This window comes from Saccoglossus kowalevskii, chromosome 17 (assembly GCF_978046115.1).
Source record: "Saccoglossus kowalevskii chromosome 17, keSacKowa6.1, whole genome shotgun sequence".
NCBI lineage: Eukaryota > Metazoa > Hemichordata > Enteropneusta > Harrimaniidae > Saccoglossus > Saccoglossus kowalevskii.
Genome location: NC_140657.1, coordinates 27,995,714 through 28,009,425, shown reverse-complemented (window position 1 = coordinate 28,009,425; position 13,712 = coordinate 27,995,714).

Genomic DNA, 13,712 nt, shown 5'->3' with positions numbered 1-13,712 from the left:
TTTATCTTCCTAATTGCAACAGTGTTTAAGATATAATGGTTATGCATATTAATGAGTTCACATGTCCATATATGGTCATCTGTTATTTTAATCAAATCTCTTGTTCACTGTTGTCATAATAACACAGGATTCATCTTCCTAACTGCAACAGTGTTTAAGATATTATGGTTATGCATATTAATGAGTTCACATGACCATATATGGCCATCTGTCATTTTAATGAAATCACTTTTTTAATGTTGTCATAATAACACAGGTTTCATCTCCCTAACTACAACAGTGCTTGAGTTATAACAGTTATGCATATTAATGAGGTTAGAAGCCCCCACCCCATGGGTGCCCAGCCACGTGGCCTAACAGTGTGCTATTGGGGCAAAATGATGCATCTGATGACACAAATGCACATACAAAATTTGAAAGAAATCAGACTAATACAAAACATGTAGTTGCATAATTTCTATTTTCACAAAATCCAAGATGGCGGCCAAACCACGTGACTGATCAAAATAATATTATTTTTCTCGTATGCAGCTAAGGCCAGGCATGGCAAATATAAAAACATCTAGTAGATTGGTTGAATCGTCTCTGAGAAACAAATACCCAAACTTTTGGTCAATTTTGCTTAAAATCCAAAATGGCGGCCAAACCATGTGACTGATCTGAAATTTTTTTTAGGTTTCTGAAAGGGCTTGATACACAGATGCCATGAAGCAAAATTGAAAATATTCCCTCAAGTGTTGCCAGAGTAAAAAACTACTTCCTGTTTAGAAGAAATCCAAAATGGTGGCCAAACCACGTGACCAATCGTAAACATTTTTTCAAACATAAATGGGATTCATATATAGAAGCTAAATACTACATGTGAGAGCATTCTGCTTGGTGGTTCTGAAGAAGAAGATTTTTAAGTGTTTTTTGCCGTTTTTAGGAAAAACAAAATGGCGGGAAAAGTCACATGACCGCTAAAGTTTTTATTGCTGATATTTATTACACATGAGTTGTACTATATACCATAAAAAAATCTAGACGCCTAGACCCTCAGAAAGTGGTAAAACAGCCACTTCCGGTTTTATTTCAATCCAATATGGCTGCTAAACTAATTGACCAATCGAAATTCTGAAAGCATGTTGCACTAGTTCACATTAGGGACTATCAGCATACAGCATTATCAGACCATTCTGTTCAGCGGTTTTCTCAAACGGCTTGACGAAAAAAGTTACGGAAGAAAGAAGAAGATGATGAAGAAGAAAAATCCGAACAATAAGAATAGGGGCCACGCCCTACAGGCTTGGGCCCCTAATTAAAGCCGCAAGCGGCGTCACCGGGGCCCAAGCTGATAAGATTCTGTTTCATAATTAATGAGGTCACATGTTAGACAATCAGCTGCAGGTAGATTGTATTATCAGTAACATGAGGTCGAAATGAAGTTGGTACCATGTATTTACCTGGTTTGGTTATCAAAATATGGTTTTCAGGATATATAATGAGCCATGTTCTTATGCACAATAATGAGATTACATAATCATATATAGCCATTTCTAATGTCAGTTACATCTTTCATTCAATGTCTTCATAATGACACTACTTACATGTCCTGCTCTGCGATAGTGTTTCAGATATGACTGCTATGTATATTAATGAGTTCACATGACCATATATGGTCATCTGTTATTTTTAAACAAATCTCTTGTTCACTGTTGTCATAATAATACAGGATTCATCTTCCTAACTGCGACAGTGTTTTAGATATGACTGCTATGCATATTAATGAGTTCACATGACCATATATGGTTATCTGTTATTTTAATCAAATCTCTTGTTCACTGTTGTCATAATGACACAGGATTTATCTTCCTAACTGCGACTGTGTTTAAGATATAATGGTTATGCATATTAATGAGTTCACATGACCATATATGGTTATCTGTTATTTTAATCAGATCTCTTGTTCACTTGTTGTCATAATGACACAGGATTCATCTTCCTAATTGCAACAGTGTTTGAGATATAACGATTACGCATATTAATGAGCTCACATGACTATATATGGTCATCTGTTATTTTAATTAAATCTTTTGTTCAATGTTGTCATAATAACACAGGATTCCACTTCCAAACTGCAACAGTGTTTGAGATATGACAGTTATGCATATTAATGAGCTCACATGACCATATATGGTCATTTGTTATTTTAATCGAATCTCTTGTTCAACGTTGTCATAATAACACAGGATTCATCATCCTAACTACAACAGTGCTTGAGTTATAACAGTTATGCATATTAATAAGGTTAGAAGCCCCCACCCCATGGGTGCCCAGCCACGTGGCCTAACAGTGTGCTATTGGGGCAAAATGATCCATCTGATGACACAAATGCACATACAAAATTTGAAAGAAATCAGAATAATACAAAACATGTAGTTGCATAATTTCTATTTTCACAAAATCCAAGATGGCGGCCAAACCACGTGACTGATCAAAATAATATTATTTTTCTCGTATGCAGCTAAGGCCTGGCATGGTAAATATAAAAACATCTAGTAGATTGGTTGAATCGTCTCTGAGAAACAAATACCCAAACTTTTGGTCAATTTTGCTTAAAATCCAAAATGGCGGCCAAACCATGTGACTGATCTGAATTTTTTTTTAGGTTTCTGAAAGGGCTTGATACATAGATGCCATGAAGCAAAACTGAAAATATTCCCCCAAGTGTTGCCAGAGTAAAAAACTACTTCCTGTTTAGAAGAAATCCAAAATGGTGGCCAAACCACATGACCAATCGTAAAAAAATGTTCAAACATAAATGGGATTCATATATATAGAAGCTAAATACTACATATGAGAGCATTCTACTTGGTGGTTCTGAAGAAGAAGATTTTTAAGTGTTTTTTGCCGTTTTTAGGAAAAACAAAATGGCGGGAAAAGTCACATGACCGCTAAAGTTTTTATTGCTGATATTTATTACACATGAGTTGTACTATATACCACAAAAAAATCTAGACGCCTAGACCCTCAGAAAGTGGTCAAACAGCCACTTCCGGTTTTATTTCAATCCAATATGGCTGCCAAACTAATTGACCAATCAAAATTCTGAAAGCACGTTGCACCAGTTCACATTAGGGACTATCAGTATAGAAAATTATCAGACCATTCCGTTCAGCGGTTTTCTCAAACGGCTTGACGAAAAAAGTTACGGAAGAAAGAAAGAAAGAAGAAAGAAGAAAAAACCGGACAATAAGAATAGGGGCCTCGCCCTTCAGGCTTGGGCCCCTAAAAAACCGGACAATAAGAATAGGGGCCTCGCCCTTCGGGCTTGGGCCCCTAATTAAAGCCGCAAGCGGCGTCACCGGGGCCCAAGCTGATAAGATTCTGTTTCATAATTAATGAGGTCACATGTTAGACAATCAGGTAGCTCTTATTATCAGTAACATGAGGTCGAAATAAAGTTGGTACCATGTATTTACCTGGTTTGGTTATCGAAATATGGTTTACAGGATATATAATGAGCCATGTTCTTATGCACAATAATGAGATTACATAATCATATACAGCCATTTCTAATGTCAGTTACATCTTTCATTCAATGTCTTCATAATAACACTAGTTACATGTCCTGTTCTGTGACAGTGTTTTAGATATGACTGCTATGCATATTAATGAGTTCACATGACCATATATGGTCATCTGTTATTTTAATCAAATCTCTTGTTCACTGTTGTCATAATAACACAGGATTCATCTTCCTAACTGCGACAGTGTTTTAGATATGACTGCTATGCATATTAATGAGTTCACATAACCATATATGGTTATCTGTTATTTTAATCAAATCTCTTGTTCACTGTTGTCATAATGACACAGGATTTATCTTCCTAACTGCGACAGTGTTTAAGATAAAATGGTTATGCATATTAATGAGTTCACATGACCATATATGGTTATCTGTTATTTTAATCAAATCTCTTGTTCACTGTTGTCATAATGACACAGGATTCATCTTCCTAACTGCAACAGTGTTTGAGATATAACGATTACGCATATTAATGAGCTCACGTGACTATATATGGTCATCTGTTATTTTAATCAAATCTTTTGATCAATGTTGTCATAATAACACAGGATTCCACTTCCTAACTGCAACAGTGTTTGAGATATGACTGCTATGCATATTAATAAGCTCACATGACCATATATGGTCATCTGTTATTTTATTCAAATCTCTTGTTTAACATCATCATAATAACACAGGTTTCATCTTCCTACCTGCAACAGTGCTTGAGATATAACAGTTATGCATATTAATGAGCTCACATGACCATATATGGTCATATGTTATTTTAATCAAATCTCAGGTTCACTGTTGTCATGATAACACAGGAATCATCTTCCTACCTGCAACAGTGCTTGAGATATAACAGTTATGCATATTAATGAGGTTAGAAGCCCCCCACCTCATGGGTGCCCAGCCACGTGGCCTAACAGTGTGCTATTGGGGCAAAATGATGCATCTGATGACACAAATGCACATACAAAATTTGAAAGAAATCAGACTAATACAAAACATGTAGTTGCATAATTTCTATTTTCACAAAATCCAAGATGGCGGCCAAACCACGTGACCGATCAAAATAATATTATTTTTCTCGTATGCAGCTAAGGCCAGGCATGGTAAATATAAAAACATCTGGTAGATTGGTTGAATCGTCTCTGAGAAACAAATACCCAAACTTTTGGTCAATTTTGCTTAAAATCCAAAATGGCGGCCAAACCATGTGACTGATCTGAAATTTTTTTTAGGTTTCTGAAAGGGCTTGATACACAGATGCCATGAAGCAAAATTGAAAATATTCCCTCAAGTGTTGCCAGAGTAAAAAACTACTTCCTGTTTAGAAGAAATCCAAAATGGTGGCCAAACCACGTGACCAATCATAAACATTTTTTCAAACATAAATGGGATTCATATATAGAAGCTAAATACTACATATGAGAGCATTCTGCTTGGTGGTTCTGAAGAAGAAGATTTTAAAGCGTTTTTTGCCGTTTTTAGGAAAAACAAAATGGCGGGAAAAGTCACATGACCGCTAAAGTTTTTATTGCTGATATCTATTACACATGAGTTGTACTATATACCATAAAAAAATCTAGACGCCTAGACCCTCAGAAAGTGGTCAAACAGCCACTTCCGGTTTTATTTCAATCCAATATGGCTGCCAAACTAATTGACCAATCGAAATTCTGAAAGCATGTTGCACCAGTTCACATTAGGGACTATCAGTATAGAGCATTATCAGACCATTCCGTTCAGCGGTTTTCTCAAACGGCTTGACGAAAAAAGTTACGGAAGAAAGAAAGAAGAAAGAATTAAAGCCGCAAGCGGCGTCACCGGGGCCCAAGCTGATAAGATTCTGTTTCATAATTAATGAGGTCACATGTTAGACAATCAGGTAGCTTGAATTATCAGTAACTTGAGGTCGAAATGAAGTTGGTACCATGTATTTACCTGGTTTGGTTATCGAAATATGGTTTTCAGGATATATAATGAGCCATGTTCTTATGCACAATAATGAGATTACATAATCATATATAGCCATTTCTAATGTCAGTTACATCTTTCATTCAATGTCTTCATAATGACACTAGTTACGTGTCCTGCTCTGCGACAGTGTTTCAGATATGACTGCTATGCATATTAATGAGTTTACATCACCATATATGGTCATCTGTTATTTTAATCAAATCTCTTGTTCACTGTTGTCATTATAACACAGGATTCATCTTCCTAACTGCAACAGTGTTTAAGATATAATGGTTATGCATATTAATGAGTTCACATGACCATATATGGTCATCTGTTATTTTAATCAAATCTCTTGTTCACTGTTGTCATAATAACACAGGATTCATCTTCCTAACTGCAACAGTGTTTAAGATATAATGGTTATGCATATTAATGAGTTCACATGACCATATATGGTCATCTGTTATTTTAATCAAATCTCTTGTTCACTGTTGTCATAATAACACAGGATTCATCTTCCTAACTTCAAGTGTTTAAGATATAATGGTTACGCATATTAATGAGTTCACATGACCATATATGGTCATCTGTTATTTTAATCAAATCTCTTGTTCAACGTTGTCATAATAACACAGGATTCATCACCCTAACTGCGACAGTGTTTGAGTTATAACAGTTATGCATATTAATGAGGTTAGAAGCCCCCACCCCATGGGTGCCCAGCCACGTGGCCTAGCAGTGTGCTGTTGGGGCAAAATGATGCATCTGATGACACAAATGCACATACAAAATTTGAAAGAAATCAGACTAATACAAAACATGTAGTTGCATACTGTCTATTTTCACAAAATCCAAGATGGCGGCCAAACCACGTGACTGATCAAAATAATATTATTTTTCTCATATGGAGCTAAGGGCAGGTATGGTATATATAAAAACATCTAGTAGATTGGTTGAATCGTCTCTGAGAAACAAATACCCAAACTTTTGGTCAATTTTCCTCAAAATCCAAAATGGCGGCCAAACCATGTGACTGATCTGAATTTTTTTTTAGATTTTTGAAAGGGTTTGATACACTGATGCCATGAAGCAAAATTGAAAATAATCCCTCAAGTGTTGCCAGAGTAAAAAACTACTTCCTGTTTAGAAGAAATCCAAAATGGTGGCCAAACCACGTGACCAATCGTAAAAAAATGTTCAAACGTAAATGGGATTCATATATAGAAGCTAAATACTACATATGAGAGCATTCTACTTGGTGGTTCTGAAGAAGAAGATTTTTAAGTGTTTTTTGCCGCTTTTAGGAAAAACAAAATGGCGGGAAAAGTCACATGACCGCTAAAGTTTTTATTGCTGATATTTATTACACATGAGTTGTACTATATACCATAAAAAAATCTAGACGCCTAGACCCTCAGAAAGTGGTCAAACAGCCACTTCCGGTTTTATTTCAATCCAATATGGCTGCCAAACTAATTGACCAATCAAAATTCTGAAAGCATGTTGCACCAGTTCACATTAGGGACTATCAGTATAGAACATTATCAGACCATTCCGTTCAGCGGTTTTCTCAAACGGCTTGACGAAAAAAGTTACGGAAGAAAGAAAGAAAGAAGAAAGAAGATTAAAGCCGCAAGCGGCGTCACCGGGGCCCAAGCTGATAAGATTCTGTTTCATAATTAATGAGGTCACATGTTAGACAATCAGCTGCAGGTAGATTGTATTATCAGTAACATGAGGTCGAAATGAAGTTGGTACCTTGTATTTACCTGGTTTGGTTACCGAAATATGGTTTTCAGGATATATAATGAGCCATGTTCTTATGCACAATAATGAGATTACATAATCATATATAGCCATTTCTAATGTCAGTTACATCTTTCATTCAATGTCTTCATAATGACACTACTTACATGTCCTGCTCTGCGATAGTGTTTCAGATATGACTGCTATGTATATTAATGAGTTCACATGACCATATATGGTCATCTGTTATTTTTAAACAAATCTCTTGTTCACTGTTGTCATAATAACACAGGATTCATCTTCCTAACTGCGACAGTGTTTTAGATATGACTGCTATGCATATTAATGAGTTCACATGACCATATATGGTTATCTGTTATTTTAATCAAATCTCTTGTTCACTGTTGTCATAATGACACAGGATTTATCTTCCTAACTGCGACTGTGTTTAAGATATAATGGTTATGCATATTAATGAGTTCACATGACCATATATGGTTATCTGTTATTTTAATCAGATCTCTTGTTCACTTGTTGTCATAATGACACAGGATTCATCTTCCTAACTGCAACAGTGTTTGAGATATAACGATTACGCATATTAATGAGCTCACATGACTATATATGGTCATCTGTTATTTTAATTAAATCTTTTGTTCAATGTTGTCATAATAACACAGGATTCCACTTCCAAACTGCAATAGTGTTTGAGATATGACAGTTATGCATATTAATGAGCTCACATGACCATATATGGACATTTGTTATTTTAATCGAATCTCTTGTTCAACGTTGTCATAATAACACAGGATTCATCATCCTAACTACAACAGTGCTTGAGTTATAACAGTTATGCATATTAATGAGGTTAGAAGCCCCCACCCCATGGGTGCCCAGCCACGTGGCCTAACAGTGTGCTATTGGGGCAAAGTGATCCATCTGATGACACAAATGCACATACAAAATTTGAAAGAAATCAGACTAATACAAAACATGTAGTTGCATAATTTCTATTTTCACAAAATCCAAGATGGCGGCCAAACCACGTGACTGATCAAAATAATATTATTTTTCTCGTATGCAGCTAAGGCCAGGCATGGTAAATATAAAAACATCTAGTAGATTGGTTGAATCGTCTCTGAGAAACAAATACCCAAACTTTTGGTCAATTTTGCTTAAAATCCAAAATGGCGGCCAAACCATGTGACTGATCTGAATTTTTTTTTAGGTTTCTGAAAGGGCTTGATACATAGATGCCATGAAGCAAAATTGAAAATATTCCCCCAAGTATTGCCAGAGTAAAAAACTACTTCCTGTTTAGAAGAAATCCAAAATGGTGGCCAAACCACGTGACCAATCGTAAACATTTTTTCAAACATAAATGGTATTCATATATAGAAGCTAAATACTACATATGAGAGCATTCTGCTTGGTGGTTCTGAAGAAGAAGATTTTAAAGTGTTTTTTGCCGTTTTTAGGAAAAACAAAATGGCGGGAAAAGTCACATGACCGCTAAAGTTTTTATTGCTGATATTTATTACACATGAGTTGTACTATATACCATAAAAAAATCTAGAAGCCTAGACCCTCAGAAAGTGGCCAAACAGCCACTTCCGGTTTTATTTCAATCCAATATGGCTGCCAAACTAATTGGGCAATCAAAATTCTGAAAGCATGTTGCACTAGGTCACATTAGGGACTATAAGTATAGAGCTTTTTCAGACTATTCAGTTTAGCAGTTTTCTCAAACGGCTTGACGAAAGAAGTTGTGGAAGAAAGAAGAAGAAGAAGAAGAAGAAAGAAGAAGAAAAAACCGGACAATAAGAATAGGGGCCTCGCCCTTTGGGCTTGGGCCCCTAAAAAACCAGACAATAAGAATAGGGGCCTCGCCCTTCGGGCTTGGGCCCCTAATTAAAGCCGCAAGCGGCGTCACCGGGGCCCAAGCTGATAAGATTGTGTTTCATAATTAATGAGGTCACATGTTAGACAATCAGCTGCAGGTAGATTGTATTATCAGTAACATGAGGTCGAAATGAAGTTGGTACCATGTATTTACCTGGTTTGGTTATCGAAATATGGTTTTCAGGATATATAATGAGCCATGTTCTTATGCACAATAATGAGATTACATAATCATATATAGCCATTTCTAATGTCAGTTACATCTTTCATTCAATGTCTTCATAATGACACTACTTACATGTCCTGCTCTGCGATAGTGTTTCAGATATGACTGCTATGTATATTAATGAGTTCACATGACCATATATGGTCATCTGTTATTTTTAAACAAATCTCTTGTTCACTGTTGTCATAATAACACAGGATTCATCTTCCTAACTGCGACAGTGTTTTAGATATGACTGCTATGCATATTAATGAGTTCACATGACCATATATGGTTATCTGTTATTTAATCAAATCTCTTGTTCACTGTTGTCATAATGACACAGGATTCATCTTCCTAACTGTGACAGTGTTTAAGATATAATGGTTATGCATATTAATGAGTTCACATGACCATATATGGTTATCTGTTATTTTAATCAAATCTCTTGTTCACTGTTGTCATTATGACACAGGATTCATCTTCCTAACTGCAACAGTGTTTGAGATATAACGATTACGCATATTAATGAGCTCACGTGACTATATATGGTCATTTGTTATTTTAATCGAATCTCTTGTTCAAGTTTGTCATAATAACACAGGATTCATCATCCTAACTACAACAGTGCTTGAGTTATAACAGTTATGCATATTAATGAGGTTAGAAGCCCCCACCCCATGGGTGCCCAGCCACGTGTCCTAACAGTGTGCTATTGGGGCAAAAAGATGCATCTGATGACACAAATGCACATACAAAATTTGAAAGAAATCAGACTAATACAAAACATGTAGTTGCATAATATCTATTTTCACAAAATCCAAGATGGCGGCCAAACCACGTGACTGATCAAAATAATATTATTTTTCTCGTATGCAGCTAAGGCCAGGCATGGTAAATATAAAAACATCTAGTAGATTGGTTGAATCGTCTCTGAGAAACAAATACCCAAACTTTTGGTCAATTTTGCTTAAAATCCAAAATGGCGGCCAAACCATGTGACTGATCTGAAATTTTTTTTAGGTTTCTGAAAGGGCTTGATACACAGATGCCATGAAGCAAAATTTAAAATATTCCCTAAAGTGTTGCCAGAGTAAAAAACTCCTTCCTGTTTAGAAGAAATCCAAAATGGTGGCCAAACCACGTGACCAATCGTAAACATTTTTTCAAACATAAATGGGATTCATATATAGAAGCTAAATACTACATATGAGAGCATTCTGTATGGTGGTTCTGAAGAAGAAGATTTTTAAGTGTTTTTTGCCGTTTTTAGGAAAAACAAAATGGCGGGAAAAGTCACATGACCGCTAAACTTTTTATTGCTGATGTTTATTACACATGAGTTGTACTATATACCATAAAAAATCTAGACGCCTAGACCCTCAGAAAGTGGTCAAACAGCCACTTCCGGTTTTATTTCAATCCAATATGGCTGCCAAACTAATTGACCAATCGAAATTCTGACAGCATGTTGCACCAGTTCACATTAGGGACTATCAGTATAGAGCATTATCAGACCATTCTGTTCAGCAGTTTTCTCAAACGGCTTGACGAAAAAAGTTACGGAAGAAAGAAAGAAGAAAGAAAAAACCGGACAATAAGAATAGGGGCCTCGCCCTTTGGGCTTGGGCCCCTAATTAAAGCCGCAAGCGGCGTCACCGGGGCCCAAGCTGATAAGATTCTGTTTCATAATTAATGAGGTCACATGTTAGACAATCAGCTGCAGGTAGATTGTATTATCAGTAACATGAGGTCGAAATGAAGTTGGTACCATGTATTTACCTGGTTTGGTTATCGAAATATGGTTTTCAGGATATATAATGAGCCATGTTCTTATGCACAATAATGAGATTACATAATCATATATAGCCATTTCTAATGTCAGTTACATCTTTCATTCAATGTCTTCATAATGACACTACTTACATGTCCTGCTCTGCGATAGTGTTTCAGATATGACTGCTATATATATTAATGAGTTCACATGACCATATATGGTCATCTGTTATTTTTAAACAAATCTCTTGTTCACTGTTGTCATAATAACACAGGATTCATCTTCCTAACTGCGACAGTGTTTTAGATATGACTGCTATGCATATTAATGAGTTCACATGACCATGTATGGTTATCTGTTATTTTAATCAAATCTCTTGTTCACTGTTGTCATAATGACGCAGGATTTATCTTCCTAACTGCGACTGTGTTTAAGATATAATGGTTATGCATATTAATGAGTTCACATGACCATATATGGTTATCTGTTATTTTAATCAGATCTCTTGTTCACTTGTTGTCATAATGACACAGGATTCATCTTCCTAACTGCAACAGTGTTTGAGATATAACGATTACGCATATTAATGAGCTCACATGACTATATATGGTCATCTGTTATTTTAATTAAATCTTTTGTTCAATGTTGTCATAATAACACAGGATTCCACTTCCAAACTGCAACATTGTTTGAGATATGACAGTTATGCATATTAATGAGCTCACATGACCATATATGGTCATTTGTTATTTTAATCGAATCTCTAGTTCAACGTTGTCATAATAACACAGGATTCATCATCCTAACTACAACAGTGCTCGAGTTATAACAGTTATGCATATTAATGAGGTTAGAAGCCCCCACCCCATGGATGCCCAGCCACGTGGCCTAACAGTGTGCTATTGGGGCAAAATGATCCATCTGATGACACAAATGCACATACAAAATTTGAAAGAAATCAGACTAATACAAAACATGTAGTTGCATAATTACTATTTACACAAAATCCAAGATGGCGGCCAAACCACGTGACTGATCAAAATAATATTATTTTTCTCGTATGCAGCTAAGGCCAGGCATGGTAAATATAAAAACATCTAGTAGATTGGTTGAATCGTCTCTGAGAAACAAATACCCAAACTTTTGGTCAATTTTGCTTAAAATCCAAAATGGCGGCCAAACCATGTGACTGATCTGAATTTTTTTTTAGGTTTCTGAAAGGGCTTGATACATAGATGCCATGAAGCAAAACTGAAAATATTCCCCCAAGTGTTGCCAGAGTAAAAAACTACTTCCTGTTTAGAAGAAATCCAAAATGGTGGCCAAACCACGTGACCAATTGTAAACATTTTTTCAAACGTAAATGGGATTCATATATAGAAGCTAAATACAACATATGAGAGCATTCTGCTAGGTGGTTCTGAAGAAGAAGATTTTCAAGTATTTTTTGCCGTTTTTAGGAAAAACAAAATGGCGGGAAAAGTCACGTGACCGCTAAAGTTTTTATTGCAGATATCTATTACACATGAGTTGTACTATATACCATAACAAAATCTAGACGCCTAGACCCTCAGAAAGTGGTCAAACAGCCACTTCCGGTTTTATTTCAATCCAATATGGCTGCCAAACTAATTGGGCAATCAAAATTCTGAAAGCATGTTGCACTAGGTCACATTAGGGACTATAAGTATAGAGCTTTTTCAGACTATTCAGTTTAGCAGTTTTCTCAAACGGCTTGACGAAAGAAGTTGTGGAAGAAAGAAGAAGAAGAAGAAGAAGAAGAAGAAAGAAGAAGAAAAAACCGGACAATAAGAATAGGGGCCTCGCCCTTTGGGCTTGGGCCCCTAATTAAAGCCGCAAGCGGCGTCACCGGGGCCCAAGCTGACAAGATTCTGTTTCATAATTAATGAGGTCACATGTTAGACAATCAGGTAGCTTGAATTATCAGTAACATGAGGTCGAAATGAAGTTGATACCATGTATTTACCTGGTTTGGTTATCAAAATATGGTTTTCAGGATATATAATGAGCCATGTTCTTATGCACAATAATGAGATTACATAATCATATATAGCCATTTCTAATGTCAGTTACATCTTTCATTCAATGTCTTCATAATGACACTAGTTACATGTCCTGCTCTGCGACAGTGTTTCAGATATGACTGCTATGCATATTAATGAGTTCACATAACCATATATGGTCATCTGTTATTTTAATCAAATCTCTTGTTCACTGTTGTCATAATAACACAGGATTCATCTTCCTAACTGCAACTGTGTTTAAGATATAATGGTTATGCATATTAATGAGTTCACATGACCATATATGGTCATCTGTTATTTTAATCAAATCTCTTGTTAACTGTTGTCATAATAACACAGGATTCATCTTCCTAACTGCAACTGTGTTTAAGATATAATGGTTATGCATATTAATGAGTTCACATGACCATATATGGTCATCTGTTATTTTAATCAAATCTCTTGTTCACTGTTGTCATAATAACACAGGATTCATCTTCCTAACTGCAACAGTGTTTAAGATATAATGGTTATGCATATTAA